The sequence below is a fragment of the Pipistrellus hanaki genome (assembly GCF_964339955.1).
Source record: "Pipistrellus hanaki genome assembly, chromosome: 11".
Classification (NCBI taxonomy): Eukaryota; Metazoa; Chordata; class Mammalia; order Chiroptera; family Vespertilionidae; genus Pipistrellus; species Pipistrellus hanaki.
The window spans coordinates 33,642,466-33,662,069 of record NC_140513.1 but is presented as its reverse complement, the minus strand read 5'-3'; the positions used below and the strand labels follow the sequence as shown (position 1 = coordinate 33,662,069).

At 40.4% G+C, this 19,604-nt stretch overlaps 1 protein-coding gene and 1 long non-coding RNA gene across 6 annotated transcripts in view; both read right to left on the bottom strand.

Annotated features, from left to right (window-relative positions):
* LOC311630442 overlaps positions 1-19,604 on the bottom strand; it is a 930,538-nt gene that overhangs the window by 647,895 nt on the left and 263,039 nt on the right. The gene's annotated exons all lie outside the window — the stretch shown is intronic.
* LOC311630437 (uncharacterized protein) overlaps positions 1-19,604 on the bottom strand; it is a gene marked incomplete at its 5' end in the record, with an annotated part of 34,745 nt that overhangs the window by 13,962 nt on the left and 1,179 nt on the right. Inside the window, one exon of one of the 5 annotated variants that reach the window (XR_014796379.1) lies at positions 353-411. The exons of the other annotated variants lie outside the window; for them this stretch is intronic. Of the gene's footprint in view, positions 1-352; positions 412-19,604 lie in introns of those variants that run through there. 5 annotated transcript variants of the gene reach the window in all.

The window sequence follows — 19,604 nt, the reverse complement described above, 5'->3', positions numbered from 1 at the left end:
ATTCAGTGGCTATTTTTGGATAATATAAGATATGGGTAATTTTTATTTCCTTCTTTCTAATTTTTCTCTAATTTGAAAATTTTCTATAATTCACATTTAGGCCTTTTAAGAGGAAAAATGACATGCTTCAATCTTTTAAACAACTGTATTTACTAAACTGGAAAATGTATATCTTTAAACTGTTCATCAAACTAAATAATTTACAGTATTAATAATGGGACATAGCAACATGCTAATGAATATATAGGAACATTAAATACATATATATAGTGATAGCTCCTTTTTTTAAAAAGTCATTGACACAACATAAATATGTAAATAAACTATTCACATACAGCAAAAACACACCTACCTTGGCTCTCTATAAAATTTCCAAAAGCTCTTTTGTCTTTCAAAACACCATTAACATTTTTAAAGGGAAAATAAATAGAACCTAATGAGCTTTGAGATCATCCATATTTACCTCCACTATCTTTTATCAATGCATAAATCCGTGTTTTTACTTAGTCATATTCTGTGTACACCTGTGTAAACTGGTCGTGGTTTTCCCCTTTAAAGAGCATTGCTAGGTGTGGGATTGGAGTGAAGGGGCTTAAAGAGGGGAAGGTGTGATGATGGCCTGGTTCCTGGAGGCTGCCATTTCCTCATCTGTAAAACAAATCCAATAATCCCTCTCTTAAATGTGTAAGAGAAATGATATATTTAAATCCCCTGCAACAGTGCCCCAATTATAGTAAGCAGGTAGTAGATATTTTTCCTTCCCTTAGCACACTTTCCTGTTTTTAAAAGCACCTGGGATAATGCTTTGTATGTGATACACAGTGAGTAGCTATCTGCAGTATAAAAATGTCCAAGTGAATTTAATCTGACAGTTTTCTTTCCTTTAGGCCAAGAAATCTTAGGTGTTTATAAAAAATTTTATGAAGAACTTCAAAGTTTTGAATATATCTTCTCTGTATTTCCTCCAAGTTCTCTACTGTGCAGACACTCCTAGACACCTATCCCACAGCCATGTGCCCCAGCCGCCTCTTTGTGGAAAGAGAGGCTTTTTATCCCAGGCTGAAGCATCCCAGCATCCATTGCTGCTGGAGAATTGACAAGTGAACCAATGGGAACTGAGACAAATGCGCTGGGAGAGCTTTTGGAAAGACATTCTTTCTTGACAAAATAGAAACCCTCTCCTTCCTGTTTCCATCACCGGAAAGCATGTTGCTTGGAGCTATAACCATCTTGGGACCATGAGGAGAGGCCAAATGAATCACACAGAAATTGAACCGTGTGCCACATACTTACAAATTCTGGAGAAGTATGACTAAGCTACTTTTAGTCAGATGTTCCATTCCTTGCAGTCTTTCAAATACATCCATGATAAGCTTATATTGTATAGCCTTATAATGGAGACTACATTCTAATAACCAATGCTGGTGAAATGGCTGCTTTTCTCTCTCTTTCTCTTTTATACCAGCTAATCAGTAGGTTTTCTTTCTAGCCAAGCTAAATCAGCATATTACCCATTATCGGCATTGAATTGCCTTCAACTTGAAACAGCTTTGTCTGATTCTAAACTAAAACCTTTTTTTTTTAAGCCATGAAATTCAGAAAGGGATTTTTAAAAAGTAAAAATCATTCTTAGTTCTACTGCTAAGAGAAAATCACCGTTCACATTTTGCTGTGTTTCCTTCCAGACGTTTCCTATCTGCATTGACTTTAGTTGTTGTTGCTATTTACTTATGTTATGAGAGAATCAGATTGCTCTGGAGGGCAAATCCGTGGTGCCAGGTAGCTGTCAGAATCCGACGTTCTTGTGTTTGCATAGTCAGAGGAGCAGCAGCTTGTTAGCGCACCTGGAAGCCCTCTCCTGGTGATCTGCCATGGAATTCGTCCAGCATCCTTTAGGGAGGTAATCCGGCTTATCCCAGATGACTGAACTTTTCTTTCCTTTCTCTGACCAAATCTACTCTCAGTACCCAAGGGAGCAGATGTTCAGCAGGGGTCTGAAAGTTCCCACAGAACAGGACATCTGTATTGACTCAATGTATTAACAGTGTGAAGTTGGCTGGGAAATGAAAGCTACTTTCTAGTACACACAGAGCCAAACTGGTAAATCAAGAAGAGTGACAGTCAGAATTGCAGAATCTGAGGGGAAGATAGTCCCAGAATGTAGGAGGAAAATAAGGAGAATTAGGATGCCTAGAAAGCACCACCAGAAGGTGTTACAGGACCATGGCTTGGGACAAATGGCCATACACACACACACACACACACACACACACACACACACACACACACACTAGAGGCCCGGTGCACAAATTCGTGCATGGGTGGGGTCTGGCCGGCCCCGATCAGGCCAGGCCGGCCAGGGGAGGGGCCGTGGGTAGTTGGTCAGCCAACCCCGCCCCACCCCGCGCCCCCCCCCCCCCCCGTCAAACTCCCACTCCAATGGGGACAATTTGCATATTAGCCTTTTATTCTATAGGATATACTACATTTTTTTAATTTACTTTAGAGAGGAAGAGAGAGATAGAAAAATCAAATGATGAGAGGGAATCATTCATTGGCTGCCTCCTGCACATTGGACCAAGCCCGCAACCCAGGCATGTGCCCTTGACCAGAATCAAATCTGCAGGCCGATGTTCTATCTACTGGGCCAAACTGGCTAGCACAGGGCAAGTGGCAAGAAAGGACAAACTTGCCCTCCTGCTTGAGGTGGGACATCCATCTTCTCCAGCCCATGAACATCTGTGTTCCTGGTTCTCAGGCCTTCAGGTTTGGACTGGAACTACCTCCAGTTTGCAGAGAGCAGATTGTGGGACTTCTTAGCTTCCATAATCATATGAGCCAATCTCTTATATATAAAACTAGAGGCCCAGTGCACAAAATTTGTGCAGGGGGGATGTCCCTCAGCCCAATCTGTACCTTCTCCAATCTAAGATCCCTCAAGGGATGACCAGCTTCTCAATTAGGCCCGAGCCAGGATCGGCCTAAACAAGCAGTCGGATATCACTCTCACAATCCAGGACTGCTGGCTCCCAACCACTTGCTTGCCTGCCTGATTGCCCCTAACTGCTTCTACCTGACATCCTGATCACCCTCTAACCACTCCCCTACCAGCCTGATCGATGCCTAACTGCTTCTCTGCTGGCCCAATTGCACCTAACTGCCCTCCCCTGCTGGCCTGGTCATCCCTAACTTCCCTCCCCTGCAGGCCTATTCCTCCTCCCCCAACTGCCCTCCCCTGCAGGCCTGGTCGCCCCCAACTGCCCTCCTTTGCAGGCCTGTCCCTCCTAACTGCCCTCCCCTGATGGCCATCTATAGAGGCCATCTTGTATCCACATGGAAGCGACCATCTTTGACCACATGGGGGCAGCCATCTTGTGTGTTGGAGTGATGGTAATTTGCATATCATCTCTTTATTATATAGGATTTCCTATTGTTTCTCTGGATAAACCACACTAAAACACAGGGATGGGAAGTTCCTGGGATACTAAAATTAAGAAAACCTAAGTCAGCTCAGAGTAAGTTGGTCACCTTACTTACTCATTTAACATATTTTAAAGTAGTGGAGCTTCCTTCAGACTTGGAGTAGTTACCCCAACATCAATCACTTCATCACTTTTCCTCAGAACCCTCTTGGAATTTGTTTATTTTAACTATTATCCCCCAAAGCCTCTAAAACAAGTCACCACACTATATGAATTAAAAGACCACAAGTTACTAATAAAACAAGAAATTCACTTTCTATTCTCTTTTTCATCCCCTACGTGAAATCATGATGTTCAAAATGGCTTGCCAGAGTTCATACCATGAGTTCAAACAAAACAATAAAGAATACCCCCAAATTAAAAAATGTGAATTTTCTCCCATTTAATTGACTAGAGAGAAATTAATGTCTTAAAACAAAATCCCTCTCCCTTCATTGAAATTTAAGCCTGAAAGAAATTAGAGTCAATTATTCTCATTTCTTATTTTGTTCACTCTCAGTTGGAGTTGCTTCACTCACATGGAGTCTCAATTCCCTTTTTCACAGCTGTGGCCTGAAAATCTTCCACTGGGATGGGTGGAGCTCCCTCCAAACCCTCTAAAATTGTATTAATATAAAGTCATTTTTCTCACCTCTCTGCTCCTCTGAGGTTCGTAAGAGTTAGCAGAATATATAATAACATAAATGGATCAGCCCACACCAACGAAATACAAGTAAATACTAAGTTATGACACCAGTTTATTTCCAAGCAAAGTTATTTTTATAGATCCCCAACCTATAGCTTAAGTCAGACCACATTTCTGTTGACAGTCAAAGAACATAGCAGACACTTAGTGTTTTCTTGGGAATGGTGGTAGACAAGGAAAACAGGAGAAAATAGAAAAAAAAAATGTTCATATTCTTTCTGTTCAAGCTGTAAAACCAACAACTGTTTTGTAAGATGATCACATTCCTTTTCAAGGTTTAAAGCAAACCTGAGCATGGAGGTACAGTGTTTAAGTAGAAGCTTTTAAATTTCCTTTTCAGCTCTTAGAGTTTTAATAATCTCATTTAGTTATTCTGTACATCAACCTGACTAATAAGAGCTTCCATTTCTCTTTAAATATTTGTTTAGAACAAAATTGCCCTTGATGCCATTCCTCAACCTCACTCCACCACAGTCAAACCCACAGACTTGGCTCACATCTATGATTTAAGTTTATACAATAAACAAGTCAGAACCAGTGTGAGGCCTCTGTTGGTAGAAACCATGACGATGCAGGGCCAGGGTAGTGAATTCTAGGACCCAAGGACAAACTACATGAATCTAAAGCTGAATTCCACAGTAATTTTCTTTCCCTTCAATCCTCTTCAAAATAACATAAAGAGAAACTAGATTTGAAACTAACATTCTAGGGCCACCTACCCATGCCAAGCACTAAGAATTTAAATTCCAAATGCCTCATAAATTCATGTTCTCTAGTCCTCAGGAATCAGATAGATTCTACAGTTTAAGCAATTTACAATAGCTAATATCTGGAAGCAGCCCAGGTACCCATCAGTAGATGAGTGAATAAAAAAGCTATGATACATTTATATAATGGAATACTATACAGCAGTACAAAAGAAGGATCTCTTACTCTTTAAGACAGCATGGAGGGACCTGAGAGTATTATGCTAAGCAAAATAAGTCAATCAGAGAAAGACAAGTATCACATGATCTTACACATATATGGAATCTAATGAACAAAATAAACTGATAAACAAGATTGATCCAGAGACATAAAAGCATGGAACAGACTGTCAAATCTCAGAGGAAAGGTGGGGGAGGGTAGATGGATGGAAAGAAATGAACTTACATGCATATATGCACAACCCATGAACATAGACAATAGGGTGGTAAAGGCCTGCAGTGAGAGGCAGGACTGGGCTAGAAGTGGGGGGATAAGGGGACATATGTAATACTTTCAACAATAAATATTTAAAATAATAATAAATTGACTAAAGATTTTAATTGGAAAAATAAAATACTGGTGACCAAAAACAAAAACACCTCCACTTACCAGTAACTAACACATCTATATATTAAAGGTCTGTCTATCTTGAGATGAGCAATTTCTGACCACAAAAGTACCTCTTTTCCTAACAATCTAATATTATCTCAGATTACAATGTCAGCTGTCACTGGTGCACCAACAGCCTCAATCTCTCTAAATGGTACTTTGGTCCAAATACCAGCTCTTATTTAGATACCTACATGAACCCACTGGGTATCACAATGTACCTGGTTGGGGGAACAAAAGTTTTTTATGCTATTATGATACCACCATTGCCAAGTATCCAAGAATCCTACACAAGAAGCAGTAACCTGGGAGCCTGGCCGATGTGGCTTAGTGACTGAGCGTTGGCCTACTATCTATGAATCAGGAGGTCACAATTTGATTCCCAGTCAGGTCACAGGCTTGGGTTTCAGGGAGCATGCAGGAGGCAGCTGATCCATAATTTTCTCTCATCATTGATGTTTCTACCTCTCTCTCTTCCTCTCTAAAATCAATACTAGAGGCCCAATGCACGAAATTCATGCAAAGGGCTCTCGCAGCCCTAGCTTTGTCCAGAAGGTCGTCTGGAATGTTGTCAGGAAGGTCGTTTGGCCATCTGGTTTAATTAGCAATTACACTTGTATTATTATAGATAATAACCAAATGGGAAACAAAGCCCTTTATTAATAGCAAAAACAATATTCAACCAATGTAAAACTACAACTGTGTATTTCAAGCCTGAAGTTCTGCCACCATAGTTCAAAAACCCTTAGGGTTAGGGCTGGAATCTGAGGCTTATCTTTCTTTGAACTCCCTGAGTGTTTTTATGGATATATTTTTAACCCACTCACCTCCCTGCTTGGTGCTTTATTTTTATTTTTTTACTTATTTATTTTAATAAATCTTTATTGTTCATATTATTACAAATGTTCCTCATTTCCCCCCCCCCTCCATTGTTCCCCTCAACCAGGTTCCCACCCCACTGCTTTGCGCTTTATGTGCTTATCTCCTCCCCATTATGAGATTAGAAGGTCCTGAAGGGAGAGACTGTCCATGAATGCCTTGCAGTACACAGCACATTGTCTTTCAGAGATATGCACTGACATATGCAATTATGTTTATGTTTCTTCACATTATTATCTATCAACATGCAAGAGGGGTTGATTTGCTCAAACAGAACCCTATGCAGACATTATTTTAATAAATGAGAATAAAACTGTTTCCTGACCTTTTCGTTAAAAAAAAAAAAAAAATTATGGAAAATGCTCCCTTGAAGAGGAAGACCTAATAATTGTTTTGTTGTCATCATTGTTTGTTGTCATCATTGTTTCCCTTGCTTACTCATCCATGATTAGTTTTCACTAATCACAACAATTTAGGCGTCTCCAGGGGTTTGCAGTGAAATCTAACAATTCCTGTTGTAATTTTCTCCAATTTTGACCTATTCTTATTCCTTCAAGCAAGGCCTCCCTATCCTTTAGCATGAATGGCCAGTTGTAGATATCCCTTCAGAATGAACCAGTAATTAGAATATTTTTTCCCTTTCATGTTGATGCACAATTATGATTATAATTAATTCCCAATGGTTTTTTTTTTTTTTTGTTTTTTTTTTTTTTATCCATTGCACATGGCCCAACCAACTGAGAATATAGAAAGAGCGAAGAACAAGTTATGGCAGGTGCTCGTGTGGCAGTGACTCTCAAACTCTGCAACATCTAATAAATCGCCTAAGGAGCTTGTGAAAAATGCTGAGTCCAGAGCATACCACACACCAAGTATAATACATCAGAATATCTGGGGTGGGACCCAGGCATCATTCCATTATTATCACAAATGTGAAAGAAAAAAAAATGGAGACAGACAAAATTATCTCACTTCATCTTTGGTGTAGGACTATGCATTTACTCTTTTTCATTCTCTAATTTCTTTGCAATTTTAGTCTTTTATGACAACTGTCTGGCTTTTATGATATATAAATAGCTCATTCATTTTTGCTTTAATAAGTAAACATTTAATAGGAATGGAAACAGAATTGCAAGACATCATATCTTAAGGAAAGGCAAAAAGAAATTCCCTTATGCTGAGAAGTGTGGGGGAAATGATGAGTACACGGGGTGAGAGAACCTGAAATGAACTTGTTTGCCTCTCACGTCTGTGTAAGACGTGAGCTTTCAGTACAGCACATGAGAGGATAACACTATAGATCTTAACCCCAGGGTCATGGGTTCATGAGCTTTGGTGAATCATGCAACTTCCTGAAACTGTGTGAAATTACTGTTTGCTCTGGATATTTTTCTGGTAGAAACTTGATTGAATTAAGCAGGTTCTAAAGGAGACTCAAGACCCCACTGCTTCAGATCCTTGTTGTTTGAAAGTGTGCTACAGACCCTAGTGGGTTTGGCTCGGTGGATAGAGCACTGGGCCTTGGACTGAAGGGTCATGGGTTTGATTCAGGTACCCCAGATGGAGGCTTGATCCCTGGCCCTGGACAGGCCACATGTGGGAGGCAACCAATCAATGTGTTTCTCTCACATGATGTTTTTTTTTTTTCTCTCTCTCTCTCTCCCCATCCCTTCCACTCTCTAAAATCAATGGGGAAATATCCTCAAGGTGAAGATTAACAACAACAACAACAAAAAAGTGTGATCTGAGAATCACCTGTGTGGGGAACACCAAAGGTTTTTGTAAAAATTGTAGGTTCCAAGTTCCACCCCAGGCCCACTTATATTTAAAACAAAAACAAAACCATTCAATTACTGTTACCTATATACACATGGATAAATCTCAAAACTGGTAAATCAAAAATGTCAGTCACAAAAAGCTATGTGTTGTATAATTCCACTTACAAGTGGAAAAGGTAAGCTTATACTAGTAAAGACAGAAATTTGATCAGTGGTTGTCAAGGGTAGAGGGTGAGTGAAGGATTGACTAAAAAAAGGGCATGAAGAAACTTCTGGGGATGAGAAAAATATTCTATATCTTGAGTGTGATAATAGTTACACAATGTACACATTTGTAAAAATGTATAGAATTGTATACCTAAAAGGGGGGTGGATTATTGTATGTAAATTATACCTCCATAAACCTGACTTTTAAAAAATTCATTGTGTATCTAAAATTCAAATTTAACTGAATTTTATTTGCCAAATCTGGCAACTGCATCTGGTAATGGAGTGAAAGAAACTTATAATTCTCAGGCACACCATACACAGATGTTTTGAATCTGCAATGCTAGAGATCTTTTTGTGAACTTAACGCGGTACCACCAATCGCTGAACAAGTGAGATTCTATCATTTGTTTACTAGAGCCTGAGACAGACTCTGGTCCCTGCATAGATTTTTAGTTTCTGGAAGCAACCGTGTACTTTATACTGACCGCTGCCCCGTTTGGCAATGTACAGCGGCTGGCAGGGGAAAAAATTTTGTTTGGTCATTCCAGCCCGGCAGTTGCAGATGGTGCTGGTTGGTGCCCCTCTGTGGGCTGAAACCAGGAAGTCTGGTGAAAAGTTGTTAACGAAGAGGCAGGGTTTTCCTTTCCCCTTCAGACAGGGACCTGCAGACTCTGACAACCGTCTTTTTGGTAAAAGAACACTGCCACCTAGCAACCGAATTCAGTATTCTTCCCAAACTCCAGACAAAGGACTGGTTCCAGCTACTAATTTTCAAGTGCACAGATGTGCAAACTGGGGTTTTGGTTATTTTCCACTTAGCATCCAGGGTGTATAAACCTTCTACCGAATTCAGGGAGGGAAGATCATTTACCAGGACAATCCAGGTTTGTGAAAATCGAGTGGAAAGGATCTTTAAAATAGGACAATCCTGTAAATAAGAATGGATTCCCTTTAGTACACACGGGTAAATTAACAAAACTAAATAGACTTCGGAAAACCACATAGAACCCACAAAAGGGAAATCATAATTGCACTGCATTTCTTAACAGCAGCCGCAGGAGCCAAGCCCAGTGAAGAATGTTGTCACAATTCTAACTGGAAGGCATTTCCAGCCTTGGATTCTCTACTCTCATAAACTTTTAATCACGAGTAAAGATGGAATAAAACATTTTCAGACATTCACCGTTTTTAAATTGACCTCCTTTTTCACTCAGCTTCAGGAAGCTCCTGGAGGATATATTACCACTAAAACGAGGGAAGAAGACAAAAAGAAATTCAGCATCCAGGAAACTGGGTCCTTGGGGGGCAGCTGTGCAGCAGGTCCAGAAAACAAATAGTCTATCGGATATTAGGTGAATGACTGCAGGGGGATAAAGGCAATAAATGTTTGATGATTTGGGCACACAGGAAATAAGACTTGAGATTTAAGATTTACAGGAAATCTGATCAAGTACAAATAAATTTTGTAAGTTAAAAACTATTGCCTGCACGAAGAACAAAAAAGAATATTCCAGGAGAATTAACATTATCAGAATATACTATAACATTTATGATCTAAAAATGATGACTTAAGCAGAAACCGGTTTGGCTCAGTGGTAGGGCATCGGTCTGCGGACTGAAAGGTCCCAGGTTCGATTCTGGTCAAGGGCATGTACACTGGTTGCGGGTACATTCCCGGTAGGGGGTGTGCAAGAGGCAGCTGGTCGATGTTTCTCTCTCATCGACGTTTCTAGCTCTCTATCCCTCTCCCTTCCTCTCTGTAAAAAATCATTAAATATTTTAAAAAAATAATAAAATAAAATAAAATAAAAATGATGAGTTAAAAAAAATACTGGTTAAATACTGGCATAAAAAATACTGGCATTCTATTTTAAAAGATGGAAGTGAATTTTGCAAGAAATGGCTACAGAGAGTGTAAAGTCATGGTCTGGGAAGCAGAACTGGAGATGGAAGCAGGCAGGGAAGAAGAGACCTATGTTTTTTGTTTAAAGACTTTTAGCAAGATTTGACATTTCAAGTGAAGTGTATGCACTACCTTGATTTAAAAAAAAATAGTCTAAAAGATAACCAAGATAAAAATGAGTATTCATCAGAGGTTTATGAAATCTGAAGTAGTCATGGAACATTGTGAAATCTGTAAGTAAACAAAAAATGTGCTCTGTGATCTCCATTTCCGTAACTTTAACAAAACTGGGTATTCTGAAAATTCCTTCCATTACAAAACACGGAAAGCTGGATAAATTGGAGTAAATATACTTTTAAATTTCTTACTAAACTTGAAAGAAAAAAGATGGTCTTAAATATATCCTATACAATAAAAGCCTGACATCTTCAGTGTCCAGTGGACTAGTCAGCCTTCAACCAAAGCGGAATATGCTAATGATATGCTAAAGCTGCTCAACCACTCACTATGACGTGCACTGACCACCAGGGGTCAGACGCTCTGACTGGTAGGTTAGCTTGCTGCTGGGGTCGGCCAATCAGGACTAAGCGAGACAGAGGGCCGGACACACCCTGGACCCCTCCGGCACATACCCTTGAGCCCTCCTGCAGTTCCTTTCCCACTGGCCAACCTCATATGCATGTACAATTTACAAAGTATAAATTACATCATTGTGATGGTTTTGCATACAAGTGAAGAGCTCATATACTTATATTTAAAACACAAACTGCACAACATAAATATGAATGGTAAATTCATACTAATAATGTAAAATTTTAATTTTCTTTACTTAGAACTACAATTAATAGCAAATAAAAAAATGCCCTGACAAGTCGAGAGACTTGGAAAAGTTTTATATTTTAGTACTACTAACACATTTCCTGCTATCCAAACAAGGGACTCAGCACTTTCATTTTGCCCTGGGCTCTGTAAGTTATGGAACTGTTCCTGAACATCTCTCAAGGTTAATTTAGAGCCAGGGAAGGCGACAAGTTTAAGGTGAGAAGGTCATCCACCTCATCCTCCAGTAGGTACCAACTGTTTTTAATTACACAAGTGGGGCCCTGAACTGGCCAGAGAGAAAGTTCAATTTCAAGCAAAGTCCCATGAAGTCATTTGAGCTGAATTGCAGGGGAGCTGTATAGGATCAAAAAGTATGCCTTTGAGCCAGGCTGGCGTTGAGCATCAACCTATGAACCACGAGGTCACAGTTTGATTCCCCAGGTTGCAGGCTCACGATCAATGATTCTCTCTCATCATTGATAATTATATTTCTCTCTCCCTCTCCCTTCTTTTCTGAAATCAATAAAAATAAAAATATATTAAATTTTTTAAAAGTATGCCTTTGAGTTGCCCAAACAAGGACTAGGTTGCAGGAGTCGTCAAATGCCTCTAGTTAGCTAATTTTCTGGGGTGTGGGGAGAGGGACCCCAAACCACCAGACACTTCTGGCTCTCCAGGCCACCAGCAAAGCTGCTTCTGATAGCCTGAAGGCACCCTAGCAACAAAGAGACACATATGCTGGCTATTGGCCCCCCAGGAAGCACAAAATATAAACACGTACATTCTAATAAAACTACTTAAAACAGAAATGCAGCAAACAAAAAGTACAGGTCTTCAATAGCACTCTAACGCAGCCCCCCTAGAAAAAAGTAACCTGCCTGAAACCGATCATTGTCTCACTAATAGAAATATGTAAAAGGCTGGTCAACCTCGAAGCTCTGAAAGGTCAGAGCCAACCACTCCCTATATTATTGAGATGATAATCCGTTTACTACCTGCCTAAGGGCTATGGGTGTATCCCAAACCTGCTCAAGGGTAATGGGTGTATCCCATAGCCTCAATAAAAGGGATAGCAAGGGCAGAACCTAGTGGCAGTCCTTCCACTACAGGTCGGCTTCCTCTGACCCCCCCATATCGCAAAATTAAATTTCTTCTAGTCTCTCTTTAATTTGCATTCGGTCCTTCTCCAAAACCCGAACCCTGAAACGGAACCCTGAACTATGCGGGATGTGAAAGGGGTTTCCATAGTAACCCTGATAACAAAGTGATGTCTGCTCTTCCAGGTCATTTTCTTTTTAATATATTTTATTGATTTTACACAGAGAGGAATTGAGAGGGATAGAGAGTTAGAAACGTCGATGAGAGAGATACATCGACCAACTGCCTCTTGCACACCCTCCACGGGGGATGTGCCCGCAACCAAGGTACGTGCCCTTGACCTGAATCGAACCCGGGACCTTTCAGTCCGCAGCCCAACACTCTATCCACTGAGCCAAACCGGTTTGGGCTCTTCCAGGTCATTTTCTGTGCTCTTACACATAGTCCACAAATATTCATGAGCACCCACTCTGTGTCCACTACATGCTCAGTAGTCGACAAACAGTGGCTCGAGAGCTACAGGTTGAGAGCCGCTGCTGTAGAGCTCAAAACCATCAGAAAACACAGATATTTACATTACGATTCATTAACAATTGCAAAATTACAGCTATGAAGTAGCAACAAAAATAATGTTATGGTTGGGGTCACCACAACATGAGGAACTATATTTAAGGGTCACGGCATTAAAAAGGTTGAGGAACCACTGCTTTAGGGTGATGTGTGGAGATAAATAGATACACCTCATTTCATTGCACCTTGCTTTATTGTGCTGCACAGATGTTGCACGTTTTTACATTCTGTAGGCAAGATACCCAACCAAAAAGATTATGACTCACTTTATTGCGATACTCACTTTATTATGGTGGCCCAGAATTGAACCCTAGATATCCCCAAGGAACATCTATAAAGCAGTCTACCTGAAGTTAAACCTAAGAGAATGTTTCAGGAACATTCTGTCTGGGAAAGGATGAAGAAAAGTCTGGGAGTCCAGCCAAACCAAGCAAGAAGCTTACAGTAACATGAGGAAGTTGAACCAAGGTTGCAATTAGAAACCATAACAAGTCTTTGGGGGGACTTCAAATCATCTTATGATAGGTGTATGCTGTATGACTTCTGGTCATTAGTTTGCCGTACGATCCCCTGCCACACACTAATGATAGAGACGAGGAGAATGAAGATCAAGGGCACACAAACAGTGGGTGGTAAAATCTGAATTTGACTACTCAACCTATACTTTTTCCAGATTCATGCGGTAAATTGTCAGACTTTAAGGGGCAGAGTGTAAATTGGGTTTGCATTTTTCTGCCTACCCCTGGAGACAGAGAGAGACTGATGATTAGGGACAATGAAAGTTGCTCCTCAGCAGGATAGGCCCCAATGGGAGAATAGCAATTTCATTTTAAAGTAAATTTTAAGCCCTGGCTGGGTGGCTTAGTTGGTTGAAGCATGACCGTGTACACCAAAAGGTTGAGGGTTCAATTCCTGGTCAGGGCACATGCCTTTTATTGTGGGTTCAATCCCCAGTAGGGGCACTTGCAGGAGGCAACTGATTGATGTTTCTCTCTCTCCCTCTTTTTTCTCCCCCTTTCTCGCTCTCTAAAATCAATAAACATATCCTCGGGTAAGAATTAAAAAAAAAAAAATCAAATTAGCTAGTACATTAGGCTCACTTCCGGTGTTTCAGTGACCATCATGAGAAGAATGTGCCCTGGGAGCTCCACAATGTCCTTCCACAGGGCCCTGGTGTGGGACAGACCTCAAACTGACCCAAAGCATGAAGCAAATCCAGTCATCTGGAGGTCTAACACAAGTCACTAAAGCTAACCCATGCAAGAAAATAAAAATCTTATTTATGTCACTGAGTCTCGGGTAATTTGTCCCACAGCATGTTTGCAACCCCAGCTAACATGACATCCTCCAAATCATTGCTTTGTAGATGGCTGCCTCTGTGCCAACTGTGTATAACCCAGGAATTTTGAGAATTCTTGAACTCTTGGTGCCTCTTCAAGACAATTCACAGAGTTAAAGTTTCCCCCAAATAATTTTGGCCATGTGCCATAGACATCTCCCCAAACGTTTACTAAATATAATGCAAAGTTCTTTCTATTCATTTTCTGCTTATATGTAGTTAAAAATGCTTTTATAAATCTAAAAAGATAGAACATTGAAAGGAACATCTTTGCAGACAGCTGTTATTCACAGGAGAAAATTACAATCAAAATGGGCATTTTGCTGAGTATAGAGAATGGATGCCCCCAGTGCCTCTAACTGCCAAGTGAACAAAGGCACTTAATAACTATTGAACCCTGCTCTCACCAGTTGAAAGGGAGAACATGCTGTTCTGTAAGTGGTGGCAGGATGCTCTTAGCAGCTATTCGCAACCCTGTGAGCTTGGGTATTGTGTTGCTTTGAAGCAATGTATTGTCTAAACATAACTACAGAAACTTGAAAGTAGAAAAAGAGAGCAATAGCCAGAGAACACATTCTCATGGTGATCCATTCATGCATTCATTCATTCAAGTCCTTACTGATCAGGTTGATTATCTGTGTAATGCATCTCTGCTCTCTCAGAGCTTAGATACCAAAGGGACAAATAAGCTGTAGGTACTGATGGCAGTTCCAGGTGTGCCCTGTAAACTGTTTACAAGTTCAGAAGAGAGAAGAGGTCCATATCTTGCTTGGATTCTCAATGAAGTTTTCCAAGAGAACCAGGGCCAAGAAAATTTTTTTTTTACATTATAATAGGTAGAGCTGGAATGGGGCAAAGAAGTAGACAATTAGACCCATGAGGTTTTTTAAAAAAGACTGGAAAGTGAAGTCAAAGCCAACTTATGGTGGGTCTTAAATGTCAATCTCAATAATTTGGGCAGCATTATGTTAGAAACGGGTGTCAAGGAAGGTTTGGAATAGCGCAATGGCACAATCAAGGAACCTTGGGAGGTGTGGCATGAACAGTGAACCCCTGTTAGAATCAGGCCTGAAAGGAGGCCTCTGTAGGCTGGATTACTGAGAATGAAAGGTAACGGGGTGCAAGACAAGGCTTCGGAGATCATGCCTTCTCCATGCCCAGGGAACAGTGTCCTGTAGGTTACACTGAGATAAGGAGCTTGTTCTAGAATGTAACTTGACACACTGCTTCCTTCCTCAAGTAAGTCTTGCTTGCTGAACAGATAGTGCCCATGTGATTTACATTCTGAAGCAAACTCCTTATTTTATAGAACAGTAACAGATTTCAAACAGACGCCAGTCTGTGGACTTTACATTAAACAGCATTATTTTAGACAGTGAGGAGGAGGTTTGTCTTTATCCTAAGAGCGATGGGAAACCACAGAAGGATCTAAAGAGGAAGTAGTGATGGCTGCATTATGAAAATGGGTCTAGCCCTAACCGTTTTGGCTCAGTGGATAGAGCGTCGCCTTGTGGACTCAAGGGTCCCAGGTTCGATTCTGGTCAAGAGCACGTTCCTTAGTTTCGGGTGCATAGCCAGTAGGGAGTGTGCAGGAGGCAGCTGATGGATGCTTCTCTCCATCGATGTTTCTGACTCTCTATCCCTCTCCCTTCCTCTTTGTAAAAAATCAATAAAATGTATTTAAAAGAAAGAAAGAAAGAAAGAAAGAAAGAAAGAAAGAAAGAAAGAAAGAAAGAAAGAAAGAAAATGGGTCTAGGAAGGAAGCGGAGTGGAAAGAAGTGGGAGTGGAAAGAAGACAAGTTTTTTTTAGTTTTTTTTAATATATATTTTATTGATTTTGTACAGAGAGGAAGGGAGAGAGATACAGAGTCAGAAACATCGATGAGAGAGAGTCATCGATCAGCTGTCTCTTGCACACCTCCTACCGGGGATATGCCCGCAACCAAAGTACATGCCCTTGACTGGAATCGAACCCGGACCCTTCAGTCCCCAAGCCGACACTCTATCCATTGAGCCAAAATGGTTTCGGCAAGAAGACAAGTTTTATCTGAAACCTTATTTTCCTGGTGAAATAAGAGTTATAAAAAAAGAGTCCAGCCCTAGCTGGTTTGGCTCAGTGGGTAGAGTATCTTCCTGTGGACTGAAGAATTCCTGTGTTTAATTCCTGTTAAGGGCATAAGTCCAGGTTGCGGGTTCAATCCGCAGTAGATGGAGTGCAGGAGGCAGCCAATCAATGATTTTCTCTCATCATTGATGTCTCTTTCTCTGAAAATCAGTAAATATATATATATATATAAAGAGTCTAGTGGTGATATGAAAAGAGTGAATGGGATTTGGAAAAGCCATTGTAAATAGCTGTAAGTAAGCAATTGAAAAAGAGAAATATGGATCACATGTCACTTAAAACACAAAAGCCTATTTTGTAGCTCTGGGACTGGGTCCAATAAACTCATAACTCTAGAACACAGGTGCAGAGATGAATGTTAGAGATGAGCACATAGCATTAGCCCTGAGGTTCCATGGAAAAGTAACTTGGCTTGTAAGTCCATGTACAATATAATGTCAGGATGGACTAGGAGTTGAGTACAATGAAAGAGATAAAATGATCCCACTTAAACTGTACTCTAGTCAAACCTTCACTCACCAGACCCCTGCAGAAGGTGAGTCCATCTCTTGTACCGCATGTGCCTGCAGGGAAGCCAAAGCCTTTTGTCTCAGGCCAAGCATAAACTGGATGGTCAGAGGGCCCAGAGCTGCTGTGCGGAGGCAGCTTTTGTTCACTGCATTCAGGGAAGCATGTGAGTAGAACCCACCAGATGCCCAAAGCCATAGGAGCCAAAAGAAGAACTATTAAGCCATAATTAAATGGTAGTAGAGAGGAGATTGTCAGGCAAATTTTGAAAAGAAAAAAAAAAAATCTTGCCCGACAGAAAAGAAAGTAAGCTTGGGGGGAGGGGGGAAGTAAGTTAATATATTAAATGATTAATTAATATCTTGGTTTTCCTGAGCTATACCTGTAGGCAGTGGTAGTGACTGGTAGTGATTATGATTGCTCCCATAGTCACTAATCAGCACTTCCTATGTTGGTGTCAGCACTGTGCTAGATTAGACATAGGGAGTATAGGCATGCATGAGACATGGTCCCTGCATTCAAAGGGATTATAGTTTATGAAAGGAAACCATGTAAAAATACACTTATCTTTGGATATATTAAGTGTAATTAGACAGGGATGTCAGAAAACAGAGCAGTTAGGCACTAAACAATCAGGAAAAGAGAAATGAGGATTAGGGAAAGAATGCTTCGCAAGAAAGTGACCCCCAAACTGAAGCCGGGAAACAAGTGCAAGTTAATCCATTAGGGAGGGAGTAAAAAAGGAGGGTCTTAGGTAAAGTAGCAGCACCCGTTTAAAAATATTTTTTATTGATTTTTAGAGAGGAAAAGGGAGAGACATAGAGAGATAGAAATATTGATGAGAGAATCATTGATCGGCTGCCTCCTACATGCCCCTTCTTGGGAATTGAGCCTGCAAACCCAGTAATGTGCTCTGACCTGAATCGAACCATGATCTCCTGGTTCATGGGCTGATGTTCACACTGGCTGGGCATGGAGCAGCATCTTTATTTATTTATTTATTTATTTATTTATTTATTTTAATATATTTTATTGATTATTTTTACAGAGAGGAAGGGAGAGAGATACAGAGTAGAGAGTTAGAAACATCGATGAGAGAGTCATCGATCAGCTGCCTCTTGCTCGCCCCCTACTGGGGATGTGCCCGCAACCAAGTTACATGCCCTTGACCGGAATCGAACCTGGGACCTTTCAGTCCACAGACGGATGCTCTATCCACTGAGCCAACCCTGTTTCGGCTGGAGCAGCATCTTTAAAGGTCCAGGTAGGAATGAGACAACATCAGAAACTTCGGGCAGTTCTGTGTATCAGAAAAACATGCAAGGAGAAATGAAGCAAGAAATAAGGCAACTAAGGGAGTCAAATCATGAAGGAGCCAAGACTACAAATCTGACGTTGGGGGCAAGGAGAGATCTTAAACTTTCTACAGGCAGTCTGAGTTTGGAGAGAGATGTCTTTGCTACAAGTCATCAGCCTGGAGGAGGCAGTTAAGCCTGAGCAGGAGATAAGATCACCCAGAGAAACTGTGACATGTCAGAGGGCTGAACTCTATGGAAGGGAACCTGAAAAACACCAACATTTAGAATGAGTAAGCAAGAAACATCCAAGAATGAGACAGAGAAGGACTTAAGTGAAATCAGGTGGTTTTGTGGAAAACAGGAAAGAGGGAGCTTTAAGAAAATGGTGGGCAGCTATATTAAGTGATGTGAGAACTAAAAAATGGACATAGAAACAAAAAAAAAATCATGCAGAAAATTGGCAACAATTTCAATTTCCATTAACAGGAAAATAGACCAATGAATGAGACAGAGAAGGACTTAAGTGAAATCAGGTGGTTTTGTGGAAAACAGGAAAGAGGGAGCTTTAAGAAAATGGTGGGCAGCTATATTAAGTGATGTGAGAACTAAAAAATGGACATAGAAACAAAAAAAAAATCATGCAGAAAATTGGCAACAATTTCAATTTCCATTAACAGGAAAATAGACCAATTATTGCATTGTGCTACACAGGAATCCTATACAGCAAGGAAAATATGGAGTCTATACAGCAAGGAAAATATATGAAGTATATTTCTATATGTTGGCCTGGATGAACCTAGCAAAGATAACACTAAATAAAGCAAGGAGCAGAAGAAAAAAAATAGTGGAATGCTATTCGTTGTTTAAAAATACTTACAAATGTAGCAGAAATTTAAAGATATATATTGAAATGATGAATACCAAGTTCAGGAGAGCAGTTATCCGGGATCAGTTAAAGAGTGGTTGTGATTGGGAGAGTGGTTACACGGGACTCTTCAATGGGAGTGGTAATATTTCATTTCATAACTGGTTGGAGAGTTTGCTATCCAGTCATGTACCACTTAATGACGGAGATATGTCCTAAGGAATGCGTCCTTAGGTAATTTTGTCATTGTGCAAACATCATAAAGGGATAACCTACTACATTACCTAGGCTATATGGCACAACAGCATCATATATCTGCAGTCTGTCATTAACCAAAATGTGGATATGTGTTGTGTGTCTATTATAACTTGAGAGTGTTGCATGTGAAAACTATACTGACCACATCTAAGGTATTTTCGTGGAGTGTGTGCATGTTTGTAGTGGGTGGAGGTATCCAACGTGCAGTGAACAGAAGAGGAATGCGGTAAACCTAATGCCTAAGGCCTGATGACGATCATTATTCCAAAAACTGAATACAAATACATACAGGTTCTAAAACCAATGTTAAGAGATAAACTGAGGCATATTTACATTTTTTTTAAAGAATTTATTTAAGCAAAAATCAATTCAAATCGTCCAGCACCAAACTGGAAGCTGTTAGGACCTGGGGAGAGACTTCTATAAGAA